The sequence below is a fragment of the Oryctolagus cuniculus genome, chromosome 14 (assembly GCF_964237555.1).
Source record: "Oryctolagus cuniculus chromosome 14, mOryCun1.1, whole genome shotgun sequence".
In the NCBI taxonomy this organism is placed as follows: Eukaryota; Metazoa; Chordata; class Mammalia; order Lagomorpha; family Leporidae; genus Oryctolagus; species Oryctolagus cuniculus.
Genome location: NC_091445.1, coordinates 73,327,868 through 73,346,411, shown reverse-complemented (window position 1 = coordinate 73,346,411; position 18,544 = coordinate 73,327,868). Strand labels below are relative to the sequence as shown.

At 37.1% G+C, this 18,544-nt stretch overlaps 1 long non-coding RNA gene across 2 annotated transcripts in view; it reads left to right on the top strand.

Moving 5' to 3' along the window:
• The window catches only part of LOC127492741 (uncharacterized), a 229,971-nt gene that overhangs the window by 193,334 nt on the left and 18,093 nt on the right, over nt 1–18,544 (top strand). The window contains exon 4 of one of the 2 annotated variants that reach the window (XR_011382035.1): nt 8,471–9,225. The exons of the other annotated variant lie outside the window; for it this stretch is intronic. This is a non-coding gene — a long non-coding RNA (uncharacterized lncRNA). Of the gene's footprint in view, nt 1–8,470; nt 9,226–18,544 lie in introns of those variants that run through there. 2 annotated transcript variants of the gene reach the window in all.

The following is an 18,544-nucleotide window of genomic DNA, read 5'->3' as shown; positions in this document are numbered from 1 at the left end:
GCATTTTCTCATCAATTTGAAATTTAGATTTCCATGTTTGCCCATTCTGCATTAAAATAATTTCAACATTTTCTTTTTAAAAACTTTTTTCTTAACACACTCTTGGCCCTTCACATTATATCAGCGTAGGTCAATGAACTCCTCATCTGCTTCCCTCTAAGTTGTGTAGGAGGGAAACTGTGTATTTCAAGTCAGAAGTCTTCACCTCTCTCTTGTGTTGTACTTTGTCTCCTTCTGAAAGGTACTGCCACTTCCCAGACATTGGCTCCCGTCCACATATCCAAAGGTTAGTTTAGATTCTTTATTCTCTTTTAAACATAAATTATTGTCCATGCCATGTTAATCTTTAACCATTTTGCTGACATGGAGATTGTTCCAAAGAGTGCTTAACACTTCTTGGCTGAACGTTTTCTCTCTCTCTTCACAGACTGTGCGATAAAACTCTATTTCCTTTCCACAGCCTATAGGATTTTCCTTGAACTCCTGTGGCCCTCTGTTTTCTTCCTCCCTGCCCCATGCTCTCAAGTAAACAAGAGTCCACTCACTCTAAATTACTGGGAGTTCTCCAAATACACTGTGCCTTTCCTTCCTCCTGTGGAGTTAGAGAATAGCAAGAAGGGATTGAAAGAAGCATTGATCTGATCCTCTGCCAACACCACTGCTGACTAGTTGTACGTCTCCAACTAGTTTATTGATTTTTTTCATTTATAAAATGAGAATAATAAAAGCATCTCAGAAAGGTGTGTCAAGATAGCATGAGAAAATGCAACAGAAAATGTCACTTTGTAGAGTATGCATCTGCTATATTTTGGTAGAATTATTAGTGTTATTATGATTGTTCACTAGAATTGAAGTCTGGTGGCCAGTTTTGAGGCACAGTGGGTTAAGCCATTGCTTGGGATACTGGCTTTGCATATCAGAGTGCTGGTTCAAGTTCTGGCTTCTCTGCTTCTGATCCAGCTCCCTGCTCATGTGCTTGGGACGGCAGTGGAAATTGCCCCCAGGTAGTTGGGCCCTTGCTACCCATGAAGCAAGGATGGAGTAGACTAGGATGTACACTAGGATGGAGTTCTGGGTACCTTCTTTAGCCTGGCACAGCCCTGGCTGCTAGGGTCACTTAAGGGAATGAACAAGAGGATGAAAGATCTGTCTTATCCCTCTCTCCTTCCATTATTCTGCCTTTCAAATAAAAAATTAACATGGGTCTGGCATTGTGGTGTAGCAGGTTAAGCCTCTGTCTGCAATGCTGACATCCCATTAGGGTACTGATTTGAGACCTGGCTGCTGCACTTCCACTACAGCTCCCTACTTCTCCCTGAGAAAGCAGCAGAGGATGACCCAAGTGCTTGGGCCACTGCACCCATGTGGCATACTGGGATGAAGCTCTTGGCTCCTGTCTTTGGCTTGGCCCAGCCCTGGCCATTGCAGCCATTTGAAGAGTGGACCAGCAGATGTAATTCTTTCTTTCTCTGCTATTCTCCTCTCTCTGTAACTTTGCAAATAAAGAAAAAATAAATAAATAGCTTTAAAAAGAAATTAATAAATCTTTTTTTTTAAATGAAGTGTGGTGGCTGGCAGTGTGGCTCAGTAGGTTTAAGACCTGGTCTGCAGCACTGGCATCCCATGTGGATGCCAGTTGGAGTTCTAGTTGCTCCACTTCTTTTTTTTTAATTTTTAAAAAATTTTTTTGACAGGCAGAGTTAGTGAGAGAGAGAGAGAGAGAGACAGAGAAAGGTCTTCCTTTTCCGTTGGTTCACCCCCCAGATGGCTGCCATGGCCAGCACCCTGCACCGATCCGAGGCGAGGAGCCAGGTGCTTCCTCCTGGTCTCCCATGCGGGTGCAGGACCCAAGCACTTGTCCCATTCTCCACTGCCTTCCCGGGCCACAGCAGAGAGCTGGACTGGAAGAGGAGTTGCTCCACTTCTGATCCAGCCCCCTGCTAATGCGCTGTACCCACGTGGGAGACCAGGAAGAAGCTCCTGGATTCTGGCTTCAGCCTATCTCAGTCCTGGCTCAATCCTTCCTGTTGCATCCATTTGGGGAGAGAACCAGTGGACAGAAGATCCTTTTTTCTTGTCTTTCTTCCTCTCTCTGTAACTCTGCCTTTCAAATAAATAAATAAATCTTTTCAAAAACTTTCTTTCCTTATGACCTGCGTTATACTTACCATAACTTCTGGAGCACATTATCACAATAGTTAGATAATGTACTTTAATTGTTCTCTTTTCTGTCTGCCTATAAATAAACTAAAATGACCACGCCTTTCATTTTTCAAGGCCAAAGCTCTCCATAGTAATAACCTGTAATGAAAACCCAATAAATATTGGTTACTTTACATTATAATTTAGGTGTAGATGCTGTCTATATTAGTCCCAGATTATTTGAAAGCCTCAGATGTATTATACAAAGAACCCATGGAGAATTCACTGAGTTGTAAAATTTAAAATATATTATTTAATGCTAGGATCAATAAGTGTTTTTCCTTAATGACTTATTTAAATTTTATGATATGAAATATGTAGTATTAAAGAATATATTATATATTATTTTGATACATGAAGAAAATGCAGTAATAATATTAACATTTCATTTTAATTTTTCATTTTGATTATCTCTTGCCTGACATTATTTTAGAAATATTTGGCATATTGTAAGGCATAGCATAGTAAGCAGCTGAAGTTGATTATATCGTACATCATTGTGTAAACTATCTGTAATGAATGATTATAGGATTAAGTTGTTGTAAATACTGCCAAGTTAATAACTCAAAGAATTTTACCATGTCATCTCTATATAAAAAATTACTGAAAGAAAATAGAGATTATTTAAATAGAGTATACATTGCTATTCTAATAGAGATTTTGTATCTTTGATATACTGGAGGAATAATATGATTTACTCTGAATAGCCACTCTATTGTCATAGTAGACAAACATAAAAATTGTGTGTATGAAAATATTTTAGATAATTGTCACAGGCAAACATTTGGCCTGGTAGGTAGGATACCCACCTCTCATATCACAGTGCCTTGGTTTGAATCCCACGTACAACTCTCTATTTCAGCTTCTTGCTAATGCAGACACTGGGAATTAGCAGTGAAGGCTCAAAATTTTGGATCCCCTCCACTGATGTGGGAGACCTAAGTTGCATTCCAGTTTGTTTGCTCTGCTATCAACCCCCATCCTTGGCCATTGTGGCATTTGTGGAGTGAACCAGTGGATGGGAGTCCTCCCTGTGTGTCTCTCTACTCTCTACCTCTCAAATTAATGTGCCAATTAAACATTATTGTAAAAAACAATTCATTTTTTCCAAAATATTTTCATTTATTCACAAAAAGCAATTGACACTGAGCACTGGGAATCTTTGTTTATATCAATAAAGCATCTCTAACCATACTCTATTTAGGTATCTATCTATCCATCTTTTTCATCTGAGGAAATTTGTAGGGAGATGCAAAGGAAGAAACTATTTTGTTTTCTTTTAATAATATCACCTAATAGGAAAATTGCATTGAAAAGCCTCAGGAATGGGGAGAGAAAACTTCAAAGATAAAAAGCAAATCTATAAACAAAAATAGAAAACTGTATTTCCTAGCTCAAAATCATAAACTGAGAAAGCTGGCAAAGAATAGCCTTTTCTCTCTTTTTTTTTCATTTATAAATATTTCCTTTTTTTAACTTTTATTTAATAAATTTAAATTTCCAAAGTACAACTTTTAGATTATAACAGCTTCCCCCACCCATAACCTCCCTCCCACCTGCAACCATCCCATCTCACGCTCCCTCTCCCAAAAGTACAGCTTTTGGATTACAGTGGCTTTTTCTCCCCCGTAACCTCCCTCCCACCTGCAGCCTTCCCATCTCCTGCTCCCTCTCCCATTTCATTCACATCAAGATTCATTTTCAATTGTCTTTATATACAGAAGATCAATTTAGTATATATTAAGTAAAGATTTCAACAGACTGCACCCACACAGAAGCATAAAGTATAAAGTACTGTTTGAGTATTAGTTTTACCGTTAATTCACATAGTACAACACATTAAGGACAGAGGTCCTACATGGGGAGTAAGTGCACAGTGACTCCTGTTGTTGACTTAACAATTGACACTCTTGTTTATGGCATCAGTAATCACCCTAGGCTCTTGTCATGAGCTGCCATGGCTATGGAAGCCTCTTGAGTTCTCCAACTCCGATCTTATTTAGACAAGGTCACAGTCAAAGTGGAAGTTCCCTCCTCCCTTCAGAGAAAGGTACCTCCTTCTTTGATAGCCTTCTCTCATTTAAAACACTTGTTGGATAATATGAAAATATTTGAAGGAAGATGCAAGCTCTAGACTAAGAAAAGCTCACACATGCAAAAAATGAAAAAAATGAGAAATGCAATGAAAATTCCAGTCATCTTGACTTGGAAATAGCATCTATTAATTAATTCTAATATAGTTCCCTAATACATAGGTGTCCAGAAAAAGAAAATCAAAGTAATGTGAGAAATGCAAATATTTTGACCATTGAAGAACATCTTTTCAGACTTCTACCCAAAGCACCTACACCCCTACTGGCAGCCTGACAACCCTGCAAACTACCATCCATTAATTAACTCGGCTGTCAGATTTTCTCTCTGACTCTGTTTGCCACCTGCACTACCTGCTGCCAGCAGATGACAATAAAATGTAAACTTAAACTTCTGAAAGAGATTTTAAAATGTTGCTAGACAGAGGAAAACAATATTATGTTGTCCACCTAGAAAAAACTCTCCTGTGTGGGAGTTGCCAGAGGCTACCTCAGGGCTGACTAGGGGAAATCCAAACACAAATGCTGAAATCTTTGTGGGTATCTTCACTCTAGTTTCTACTACTTTTTGTCATTAAGAAAAGAATCAAGGAAAGACAAGAGAGCAATTGAAATTGTCTGGTTTAAATATGAAACCCGAAGGAAAAACCCATAAGCACCTTATGATTCATTCTTTCATGGTGTTTGACTTGAATGGCAAGTTAGAAATGAATAAATTGTTGAACATTGAAGAGGAGAAGCAACAATGGCTGCACTGTGCCTGAACTTCTATTTTAACTACTCAGATAAATCTGTAGTCTTTTTTTTCTCCAAGCAGATCTCATCAAACAACCCATCTCAAACTGACAATAATTTGAAGTGACTCATTTCTTTGGTCATAGGTTAAAGTTGTTTACTTTTCACAGTGCTGGCTGACACAAAGAAGGAAGATTTGTCCAAGCCTTACAAAATAACCTTCACTTTGCTAAACCAAAGGGCTTAGACCAAATAGAGAGGCCTTGAGAAATCAGAGTGACTAGAGATTACTTCTGCATCCGCAGCACTTAGCCAGGATCCTAATTCTCTGTACCTAATGGGTAATATAACCAACCACACCTGCAAAGCTTTGGCAGTAGAGGGGGTTTGGCTCTGAATTGGAGAATATGGTTTGAAAAAAGGAGGCTTGGAAACTTTGGGCTTTCAGAAGAAATTTTGTGTAATTTGTCCTTTTGATGGTTTCTTTGTGAGTTTTGGAAACATTTAGTCAGCCTGGTGGACAGAAGATGTGTGGAGATAATTCCATGTTGAGAAGAAGGCCAGGGTGGGAAATCTATGGAGGGATGGGAACAGAAGGCTTGCTACCTTCCCTGACTTAGCAGGCAGTTCTGGGGATAGAGCAGTTTAAAGACAGAATATGGGCTGGCGCTGTAGCTCACTTGGTTAATCTTCTGCCTGTGGTGCCGGCATCCCATATGGTCGCCAGGTTCTAGTCTTGACTGCTCCTCTTCCAGTTTGGCTCTCTATTGTGGCCTGGGAGGGCAGTGGAAGATGGCCTAAGTGCTTGGGCCCCTGCACCCTCATGGGGAGACCAGGAAGAAGCACCTGGCTCCTGGCTTAGGATTGGCGCAGCACTGGCCATAGCAGCCATTTGGGGAGTGAACCAACGGTAGGAATACCTTTATCTCTGTCTCTCTCACTGTCTATAACTCTACCTGTCAAAATAAAAATAAAAGACAGAATATGCAGAAGGATATTGAGGGGTTGTGGCACAGATTTAGTCTTGCCCCAATTGGGATAATGGCTTCCTCTTTTATTCCCGGAGAGATAAATACACTGTATAGGAGGCAAGCAGGAAAAAATTATTTTTCAAGGAAATAAAATTTTGAGCAAACCATCTGAAGCAAGATTTATAAAGAGAAATAACAATGGCTAACATGCATTGGATGCATGCTACATGATAAATATTTGGTTAAGAATTTTGGGTTCATCAACAAATTTATTCCTCTCAACAACTGCTGAGGTACATACTATTATTCCCATTTTAGAGATGAGAAAATAGGCTCAAAGAACCTTATTGACTGGACTGATATCACATATCATTTGTTAAGTACACGTGGAATCAAGCCAGGTTTTTAAACTACTACTCTGACTCCGAAGCTTTCTCTTCTTCAATTACCAGAAATTATTCCTGTTTTTACTTTACTTGGTTTACTATACTTACACATGGGAAGGATTCCAGCTAACCACCCCATAAAGGGAAACAATAATAAATTATGAAAGAAAATATGTTCCTCAGTGTGTGAAGCAGGGCCAGAAAAGACCTGGACAGGTCAGTCCATTGGTTAAGAGTCTAGGCTCTGGAATTTTTGCTTATGCGCAATATTATTAATGCTTTGAAGTCCTCTGTATTCTCAGTTTCACATGAGAGGGATGGTGTCATAGACCATATGGGATCTTTGTGCAGTTAACCCAATTCGTGTGTGCAAAACACTTAATCCAGTGTTTGTGAGTAGTAATTATAAGGGTCCAGCCGAGAAATTCCAGATATGTCATTTTCCCCATTGATGTCAAAAATGGTTAAGAATTTAATAAAGGTATCTGAGACAGTGCCTTCATACAACAATGAATATTTGAAAATTTTAATGAGCAGATAAAGTGGGGAATAGTTTTTAAAACACACAGAGTCAGACTGTTTTTAGACGTCAGTGTGACACTGATGATTTCTAGGATGATAGATTTTCTATCCTTGTTTCTGTATGAGAATGGGTACAAGCAGAAGAGCCCACCTAGAACAAATTGGAAGATGGTAATGAGATGGTCAGAAACAGTCTGAGGCAGGGTTTTGGTGCATATGATATTTTGGAGGGAAGTCTCTTTGGAGAAGATAACAGCAGGCAAATATCAAAGAGAAAAGAGCCTAGCAGGGACATGGCCCCAGACCCTAGCTGATATGTAGGTGGTGCTGCAGGTAATGGGATAGGATTAGGGATCTTTGAATCCCCCATGTGCACTGGTTCTTGGCTACTAGTGACAGGGGAGGTGCAGCATAATTCTGCAGAGATCAGGAGTCAGACTTCTCAACAGACAAGTGAACTTGTGAAGAAGGAATATCTGTGAAAGACTCCAATAGCCCCTTCCAGAAGAGATTCAAGACAATGCTGCCTAAGGCAAAGTGTGGTTTTGGGGCTGATTAGAATATCATATCCTAGCAATCTAAGGAAATCTAGAGAAGCTGGTATGATAAAGATCTCCTCACCTAGGGAATACAGAATTCTTCAAGATGTATGAAGCCCTTGATTGTTGAAGATAGGCAAGACATGATCACTTAGGACCTTGCTTGTGTTTGGATGTGTGAATGTTTGGGTGCTGGTAGATGGTAAGCCAGAAGGAAAAGAAGAACAGTCTATAAAGCACAATTTTTTTTTTTTGACAGGCAGAGTGGACAATGAGAGAGAGAGACAGAGAGAAAGGTCTTCCTTTGCCGTTGGTTCACCCTCCAATGGCCGCCATGGCTGGCGCGCTGCGGCCGGCGCACCACGCTGATCCGAAGGCAGGAGCCAGGCGCTTCTCCTGGTCTCCCATGGGGTGCAGGGCCCAAGTACTCAGGCCATCCTCCACTGCACTCCCGGGCCACAGCAGAGAGCTGGCCTGGAAGAGGGGCAACTGGGACAGAATCCGGCGCCCCGACCGGGACTAGAACCCCGTGTGCCGGCGCCGCAAGGCGGAGGATTAGCCTAGTGAGCCGCAGCGCCGGCCATATAAAGCACAATCTTAAAATGTCAGAGTTGTGGTTCAAATCTGAAAGAATGTTTCCAATTACCTGCATTTTCCCAAGTAAAATTATTTAATTTCCAGAGCAAAGATATTTGAACAGTGTTCTGTATTTAGAGTTTTGACATTGTACTGTGGAAGCAAGACAAAGGAACTGGAGAGAGGGTGTCCCAAAGGATTTTCTAGCCATGGAAACTAGTCTTTGGCAAGACATCAAAGATGAAATCTAAACTTTGTGTTTTGTAATCTCCTTAGTGCTGTGGCTGGCTTTTATTTAATTTATACTTATTATTATTTGAATTTGCTTGGGTTTTCTTCCTGAAAATCCCATCTTGTTAAGAGTTTTCCATAGTTTGTCCAAGGATATGTAGGATAGAGTGCCTGTTAGGGCCATATGTAGAGACTAAAGTCTATCCTATTTGTCCTAGGACTTGGATGAGCATCGGGAAGAATGTGGACATTGCAATCAAATAGAGGTGGAGCACTTGAACACATAATAACCACTTTTGCCAGGCTCTGGCTATCAAAATTTTCTCCTTTTGTCCCAACTATGATACTTATATGAGACATCTAGCAGGGCATTGCAAAATAACTATCACTACTATTTTCTTGGACTCTAGTAAACTTTATACAATTAAAGATTAGGTCAACTTGATTAATCACTTCCTAACCCCCTTCTTTCATTCTTGCCACTTCTACTTCTATAAAGTGTGCTTCTGGTATTAACATTTGGCCTGGCAATGCAGCGTCCACTTTGAATACTCACATACCTTACTAAAGTGCCTGGATTTGAGTCCTGGCATCACTCTCCATTCCAGCTTCCTGCTAATATACACCCTGTGAAGCAGCCTGTGATAGCTCAAATAGCTGATACCCGCTGCTTGCATGGGGTATCTGGATTGAGTTCTGAACTCTTCTTGGCTTTGGCCTGGGGAGTGATCTAGCAGATGGAGTCAGTCTCTCTCTCTCTCACTGAATATATGAAATATCAAAAAAGTTTTTGGAAAAATTGAAGAATTATAAAAAAGTAAAAGAAGGAGGATGGTCTGAGGGAGAGGTAGGGAGGCAAGCATGATTATATTCTTAGAATTGTATCTATGAAACACACGAAATCTGTTTTCATATTAATAACACTTTTAAGACTGCAAAAATTAATTTAAAAATAAATTGAGCATTCTGAAGCAAATGTTTGCTTTTGTTTTCTTTGAAGCATTTCAGTAGTTCCTCCTGCACTGGAATACTCTGACCTCATTTCTGACTGATCTGTGTCTTACCCGCTCACTTTTGATAAAATTGTTATCCATTACTTCCAGGCCATTGTGGTTACTACTCTCTCTCTGGGAGTCCATTTTTACATCATCCCTTGGCTAATATTAACTTTTTCTTGGTGACATGGTATCAATGTCACCTCTACTAGGAATGAACCCTCTCCCAAGGCTGAGAGGCAGGTCTTCAACCCTGGACTTTGTTTCCTTATCACTTACTACACTGTTTTATAATTGTCTCCTTATGAGCCCATATTCCTAACTCTATTCTAAATCATTAAGATTGTAATTTGTACATGGATCCCAAGACTCTTAACACTTTGTCGGCATTGAATAAATATTCGAGCAATGACTGCACCATCATATGGGTAGTCACAGAAAAAGTGCATAAATCAAACATGTTTCTTTGGATAAATATGGAAAAGTTCTGTCAAATGATTTCATTTTTATTATTTGAATTTCTATTGTAGGTAGCTGAATAATTGGAGAAACCATTTTGTTAGCTATTAGTGTCCTTATGTAAAAGTCTCTGAGGAAGTACACAGTTCTTGGGGGTAACAAATACAAATACATGGTTACTTAATTTTATCCTGTTTTTACTAGTGTAGCTTTCAAAAGAGAAGCAATTCATTAGGAATTGTAAAGGTAATGGAGTTAAAATCTGTTTTTAGAAATTATTAACCCTTTGCTGTGTATTTAGTAAACAGCATTGATGTTAGATCACGAGGTAAATAAAAGCTTCATAGATACCCTCTACAAAGAAATCTGTGATGACCTGATTGGTTTAACTTGTCTCATGGTGTGAATGAGGTGAAAGATACTGTAGACAATTTATTTTGATGCAGAAGAAATTCCCCTTGGATTTATTTACTACTTATACAAAGTTGTAGACTCATACCACCAAATATCAATAGTACAATAACATATGATGTGGTCATAAGGAGAATTGAACTGATTTTGAGAGGAATGTTAGAATGTTGGAATGTAGTTATTTGTAAAGTCATTTATTTATAATTCGCACTGTTCTCAAAAAAAGCATTAACACTAGAGTAAGAACACTAACAATATAGCAGCATAAATTTAAGTAGCAAAAATGATCAAAGAGATGAAGCTAAGAGTAAAATTATTATGTAAGAAGCACTCCTAAAGTCCAGTAACACTAGCTGTAGTCCTTTGCTGATACCTAGTATGAATTTGTTTTGATTAGAGGCTTATCTGAGAAAAGTGGATCCACCTGCCTCCCCTTGCTTAGTCATTATGTCTTCTCACAGCTCAAAACAGTAGAAAAATCAGCATAGCATGGCCAGCTCATCCCCAGTCTCATTCTATAAACTGCAAATTTCTTTCTTCCATAATGTGGGAGACTTGCTCATTTAAGCAAAAACACACCTTGCTGGATAGCAGTCTCCAAACCACCCAGGAAGACAATGTGCCAGGCAAGCCAGATTAGTGAGGAAGGAATGCAAAGCTTTAGTGACAGTGCTTTTTACTGCCTGAATTCCACACACATTGAGGTCCACCTCAACTCTACTTTTAGACTCTGCTTAGCTACCATCCTTAGAACCACTATGGCTGTTTGCAGAAGGTCCAAAACTTGTTTGTCTCCTCAAAAACCCTCCTTTCCCTGTGTTTGCCTTTGATAATGTGTGGTAAATGTGGCATAACAAAAGTACACATTCCCTGTAAAATCTACTTCCTTCTTGCCCTGTAAATTTATGCTGAGAGCATTTAAACTGATCATCTTCTTACTGGAGCCACATCCAAAATTGGCAGTGATTTCTTTCCTTGCTATTAGAAATTGTCTGAAAGATCTCATGCTCTCAGAATTTAAAATTTATATCCAATGTAGCCCAATCCTTAACTACCTTGCGAGAAATGAAGGGATACTCTAAATTACTCAGATTAATCACGGTCCCCACACCTGGGGAAAAGTGTAGTTGAAACACTTGAGCCATAAAACCAGATGGCACACTTTGTTTATATAAGCTGTTTGCCTAGAAACTGAACCAGATTTGTAAACACTGAGTCAATATTTGAGGGTTAGGTGCCAGCTGTTTTTCAGGATGCCGTTAAGTGACGGGAGCTCATCAGCGGGTCTCACATAAGAGGCATCTTTCAGCCTGGCCACTGTCCGTGCATTCCTCTGTTTCACGGCAGCCGGGTGAGCATTTCAGCCATTTCCGCAGGACTCAACAAACCCCGCACAGATTGTCGCCACACTGCTGTGATTTCTTCTCAAGAGTTTTATTCATTTAGTGCGGGCAATAACTAACTAATGGACTGACTGTTTATTTGCTTGGCATCTCTTCCTACATGCTCACTGACCAATGAGTCACTTCGACTTGCATGTGGTTTTGGTTTAATTTGCCATTTTACTGTTGCCAGGGACCCCAGTGGTTTACACTTGCCATGCACCAATAAATGTTTTTATAATTGGAGAGATCTGTTGTGCTCCTGGATGCCACCTGGCAAAGGGGCCTTAAAAGCAAATTAATAATAAGTACAGTTAAATGAGTATTTTATCAAATTATTTGTTTGGGGACAGATGAAATCAATAAATGTAATTCCAACAATAAAATAATAAAATGGTTGTTTCTATGACTCTTACCTCATCAAGCCAAACATTTTAGCAAAAGCTGATGTTGGTTTTCAAGTTTATATGTTTACTTCCATTAAATGAGAATGTAATTCCACCCAGGTCCCATGTATATATTTCCTGTCTTATTAAATGGAAACTCTATGGATAACAAAGGAAGTTAATATTTATAGGAGAGTCTTGTTTGAAATAGGAAGGAAGATTTAGTAATAACATGTTCTGTGAAAATGAAATTTCAAATCAGATTACTGGTTTTTTGTCATTTAATAATTTGTTGGTTATATCAGCAAGTCACTTAACCCCTCAGAGTGTATTTCTTCATCTAAAATAGGGTATAAACGTTTGAGGATTTTATGAGTATTGATTCAAATAGCATATGTAAAAATCCATTAAACTATAGTTACTTAGTAAATCATTATTAATATTATTCATATCATAATTTAAATGCATTAAATATGTAGTCTTAAAAAGCATACTATGGCTTTAAGCTCAACAATATAAACTAGATTTATGGAAAGTGGACTACTTTTAAGATGTCAGTTCATTCCAAAACAATTTATAAATAAAGACAGGTAAATGTATTAACTTTAGGTGTATTTAGACTTGATGAAATTTTGACCAAAATACCAGGGTTCGGGAAGATAATGTGGGGAGAAGAGTGTGGTGCTGATTGGTAATATAGTTGTAAATTGCATGAAGGAGTAAATTAATAACACTATTCCAAATAAATTTGACAAATGGAGGGATTGTTACAATATAAAAAGACTATAAAATTAAAATATTTTTAAAATGGTTTAGAAATGATATTTGAATTAACTGATGCATCAGAACAGAACAGCCTTGATCTAGCATATCTTTTCATGAAGGATGTTGTAGAGTAGGAAATATCAGTTATATAATAAATGGTGCTGAAACAGTCAACTATATAAAAATGTAACAATGGCATCCATGTATATTCCTACCTTATAGCATATGAATTCTAGGTGGATTAAAAAACAGATAGCTAGAGACAACAAAATTAGGAAAAATGCAGGGTACTTACAAAGTTGGTAAAGAAACTGCTTTTCTAAGCATGATATTATTACAAATAAAGGAAAATTTCTTGATCACCTATAAATGGAAGTTATATCTGAATTTATTATTTTGTTTTTAAGATATAATTGTACATATTTTGGGGATACCATATGATAATTCAGACAATGTGCAAAGATCAAATCAGCATAATTATCAGTTCCATATTCTTATCATTTCTTTGAGAACTTTGAACTCCTCTCTTCTAGATTTTCATAAAATATGTAATAGTCTTTTGCAACTATAGCCACTAGGAATCTATCTCAAAGAAACAATCAGTCACATAAACAAAGATTTGTAAACTAATTATTAGTTACATCTTTTTGTTGGATTTTAATATATAAACTGCTATTTGAAATGCTTTTGCTGCACTGCAATGTAAAAAACAAGTGCAGAGTAGAGAATTCTTATCTCTGAAAATATGGAAAAGAGTGATGGACAATGTAGAAGGAGGCAGGAAGCACACCAAAGGAAGAGAAGGGTGGAAGGATTTTTACTGAACTACACCTGCTTCTCAGTTAGTTCATTCATTAATTTATTCTTTGCCGAAATATTCATGATCTTTTAGTGATCAGCAAAGGTCTAATCATTGGGAATATATTAGTGAAGATAATTATATCATCAGTAAACATGGGTAGTTTGACTTCTTCTTTTCCTATTTGTGTACCTCTTATTTCATTCTCTTGCCTAATGGCTCTGGCTAAATCTTTCATTTCTGTATTGAAAAAGAGTAGTGAGACCATTCTTGTCTGATTCCATATCTTAAAGGAATTGCTTTCAGCTTTTCCCCATTTAATATGATATTTGCTGTGATTTTGTCATATATATCCTTTATTGAGGTTGAGGTATGTTCTTTTAGTCATAATTTCTTCAAAGTTTTTTTTTCTTTAATCTATATAGGTATTTAATTTTATTGAAAGCTTTTTATGTATCTGTTGAGATGATTGGTTTTTATCCTTTATTCTGTGAATATGGAATACTACATTTATTGACTTGAATATGTTTGCAGATGACATGATTACAGAAAGAAACAAAATACTCCACTAAGAATATATTAGGAATGATAAATAAATTCAGCATTGTTGAAGAATACAAAAATCAGCACTCAAAAACAGTAGCATTTGTATACAATAATTACAAACTTACCAAGAGAGAAATTATAATAGCAGTCCCACTCACCATAGCTACTAAAATTACCTTGGAATACATTCAGTGAAGGATCTCAAAGACCTTTACAATGAAAATTGCAAAACACATATGGAAGAAATTGAACAGGATATAAAATGATGGGAGAACATCCCATACTCATGTATTATAATTGTTAATATTTTCAAAATGTCAGTATCACCCAAAGTAGTTTACATATTTAATTCAACCCCCATCAAAATGCTAATGACAATCTTAACAGAACTAGAGAAGAGAATCCAAAAGACCTTCCTAAAATCAAAGCAATTTTTAACAATAAGAACTAGGCTGAAGACATCTCAATACCACATTTCAGGTCATACTATACTGTAACCAAACAGTAAGGTACTAGAATAAAAAAAATAGATGGATAGACCTATGGAACAGAAAAGAAATACCAAAATAAATTTGCATATCTTCAGTCAATTTATCTTTGATAAAGAAGCTAAAAATATGTCCTGGAGAAAATCATCTCTTCAATAAATGATTCTGGGAAAACTGGATATACAAAAGTAAAAGATGGAAACAAGACCTCACTCCTACTTCTTTATACAAAAATCATTTCAAAAATGCACCAAAGTAGGACGGTGCCATGGCTCAATAGGCTAATCCTCTACTTGTGGCGCCGGCACACCGGATTCTGTCCTGGTTGCTCCTCTTCCAGTCCAGCTCTCTGCTGTGGCCCAGGAGTGCAGTGGAGGATGGCCCAAGTGCTTGGGCCCTGCACCCCATGGAAGACCAGGAGAAGCACCTGGCTCCTGGCTTCGGATCAGCGCAACGCGCCGGCCACAGTGCACCAGCCGTGGCGGCCATTGGAGTGTGAACCAACGGCAAAAGGAAGACCTTTCTCTCTCTCTCTCTCTCTCTCTCTCTCTCTCTCTCTCACTGTCCACTCTGCCTGTCAAAAAAAATGCACCAAAGAAATAAATGTAAGGCCTGAAGCCATGAAACTATTAAAAGAAAACATTGGGGAAACACTTCAAGTTATTGGCATAGACAACAGCTACTTGATTAAGACTACAAAATACTGATAGCAAAAACAAGAAAGGCAAATGGGATTGCATTGAGACTCTTCTGCATAGCAGTGGAAACAATTAATAGAGTGGAAAATATAACCAATTAGGTTAGAAAGTGCAAATTATTCATGTGACAAAGGATTAATATCCAAGATATATAAGGACTCAGGTAACCTAACAATAGAATTATAACCAATCCAGTTAAGAAATGGTCAAAGAAACTGAATAAACCTTCTCAGAAGAAGAAATACAGTTGGCCAGGAGACACATGAAAAAATGCTCATGTCATTAACTATTAGGAAAATGAAATCAAAACCACAATGGGGTATCATCTTAATGCAGTTGGAATGGCAATATCACAAAAGATAAAAATAACAACTGCTAATGATTTGTAGGAAAGGGAACTGTTAATAACTGCTGATAGGAATGTAAATTACTATAGCCATTATGGAGAACAGTATGGAGGTTCCTTAGAAAACTACAAAGTAGATCTACTATGTAACTCAGCTATCCCCCTTCTGGTTCTATACCCAAAGGACATGAACTCAGCAAATGAAAGAGATACCTGCACTCTCATGTTAATTGTGATACAATTCACAATATCTAAGCTATAGAATCAACCTAGGTATCCATTATGATGAATGAATAAACAAAATGCACTTCATTATTTTTCCATAAAAAGAAGCAAATCAACATTTACAGTAAAATAAGTGAAATTGAAGATCATTATGTTAGGTGAAAGAAGCCAGACACATAAAGGCAAATACAGTATGTTCTCTCTCATATGTGTAATTAAAAATAATAAATACTCAATATAAAGTTAAAATAGTGCTTACTATCTATAAACAGTGAGGGGAAGTGGAAAGGGAAGGTCGAATGATAAATAATGGGAAATAGACCCTAATGACTGGAGTGTCACAAATTCTGGTGTTTTGCAGCACAGTGGAGTGACTATGGCTCACAGGGATGCATAGCATTCTGTATAAAGAAATAACTGAGAGGAGTCAGCAGGCTCCAAACACAAAGAAAATGTAAGGAAATGGAATGACTGGATGCTTGGTATGGTCAGTTTAACCTATGTATAAATAACGAAAAATTGCATGATACCCCTTAAAGTTTGCAAATATTATATGTCAATCTTAAATTTTAAAAGAAGAAAAGACAAAGATCCCTGCAATGTGACTCTGAAGGTAATTCTTAAAAAAATTCAAGATGGTAATTTGCATTTCTGCTTTATATAAATTTTGTGATTTTTTTTTAGGTTTTTAAACTTAATGTGAATTTTAAACCCCACTAAAATATCTATTATTATTATTAAATATACACAACAATTAAGACTCATCAATTTAATTTTGACAAGTCTTCTAAAGTAAATAAATCAGTTATTAACAATACATGTAAGATTATATTATGTTGCAGCCATGCTATGGCATTACAGTGCTATTAACAGAAAGAATTAAAGACCTTGTTATCTGTTAATCTGAAAGTATGTGCATAATGTTATTTAAAAAGAGAAATGCACACTGAAGAGTAATTTGTCAAGTGTGACTCACATTTTGTAGTAGAGCAAACAAACAAATGAAAAACTCTTGACCCCTGCTAATCTAATGGGTACATTTGATTATGGAATGGTTGTGGATGAAATTTTAAAAGTACATACACCCAATATTATTAATCACATGGTTAGATATGGCCTGTGATAGGGTAAGAAATTATTTTCTTTTGAGTGACTTTGGAAATTACTATGACTTTACAGTAAATTTTACTTTTAAACATTTGTTTTAGAATCTAAAAATAATTAAAGTTGTTAAAAAGAGCAAAATATCTTGCAATAATTCCCATTTGATATTACAACTATTCAACATACATTATTTGTCACAAGGTAGGTGAAATAAATCAGGCACAGAAATTCAAATACTTCAGGATCACACTCATATTTGGATTCTAACACAGCTGATCACATAGAAATTGAGAGTAGAGTGGTGATTAGCAGAGGTTTTGAGAATAGAAGGTATGGAGGGATGAGGAAAGGATAAAAGTTCTAAGTTATAGTAAGATATAAATAAGAAGTTCTAGTGTTCTTATAGTTATCACTATAAGATAATTATAGATAGTGATAACATGTTGTTTCTTTTTCTAAAGTAAAAATAAAATCTGGAAAGTTATTTGAAGCTTTCACCATAAAGAAATGACAAATAATTGGATGGATAGATTTGCCAGATTTGAGCATTACACAAAGTATGTCAACACACGTATATGTGCTCTATAAATATGTAAAATTTTGTACCAGTTAAAAAATTTCAAAAAATAATATGACTATTTTCCTGTGTGTCTTTAAGCACTGGATAATTTATATACAATAATTTTGTGGAATAGTCAAGTAATAATTCAGCAAACAGGTAGAATGAGGCAGTATCTGAAATTAAATATGCATAAAGAATATTTCTAAATGGTGACTGTTGCTTACCACCCAGGAAAATATATCTTTTAACTAATTACATTATTTTCTCAGTAATTCTTTTAGAAAATTAGAGAAAGAACCTTAGAGGAATTCTATTTATCTGTCTTTTTTTTTTTTTTTTTTTTGCCAGGCAGAGTTAGACAGTGAGAGAGAGACAGAGAGAAAGGTCTTCCTTCCGTTGGTTCACTCCCCAAATGGCCGCTACGGCCGGCGCACTGCACTGATCCAAAGCCGGAAGCCAGGTGCTTCCTCCTGGTCTCCCAGGCGGGTGCAGGGCCCAAGCACTTGGGCCATCCTCCACTGCACTCCCGGGCCACAGCAGAGAGCTGGACTGGAATAGCAGCAACATGTATAACTTAATAGAAAATTGGTGGATATTTGTAATATGCTTCAGTTTACTGGTAAAACTGCATTGTACACTGTAAGAGAAAAGAATAAAAATAAAATTTAATATTATTATGAAAGTACTGGAGATACCATGATACTTTTGATAAAAGGATTTCTAGAATAAGACCATACATTGAGACTGCTGGATTAGAGTACTCATTTAGTAACAGCTGTAACTTAATGGAAGGAAGCAAATAGGCTGCATGTATTTCAACTGCATTTTATAATATAGGTGGAGGATGCATGAAAAGTAGGCGGCTGGAACATACTCGTTCCAAAAGAAAGAGGAACTGAGCTGTTTTCATATGGGTTGGAGGGAAGAGAATAGACGTTGCTGGGGACCCCTGGCAAGATCAATGATATGAATCATTCTAGTTGTTCCTTCACTGTCTTTCATTTTCTACATTCTAGAAGGAACCATCTACCTAGTGAAGGTAGATTATTTGTTGTGCCTGTTCTTTCACATGTGAGGAAAGGTAAGCTTTGGCCCCCTGATTTCAAGTCAGAGGCAGAATTTTTCC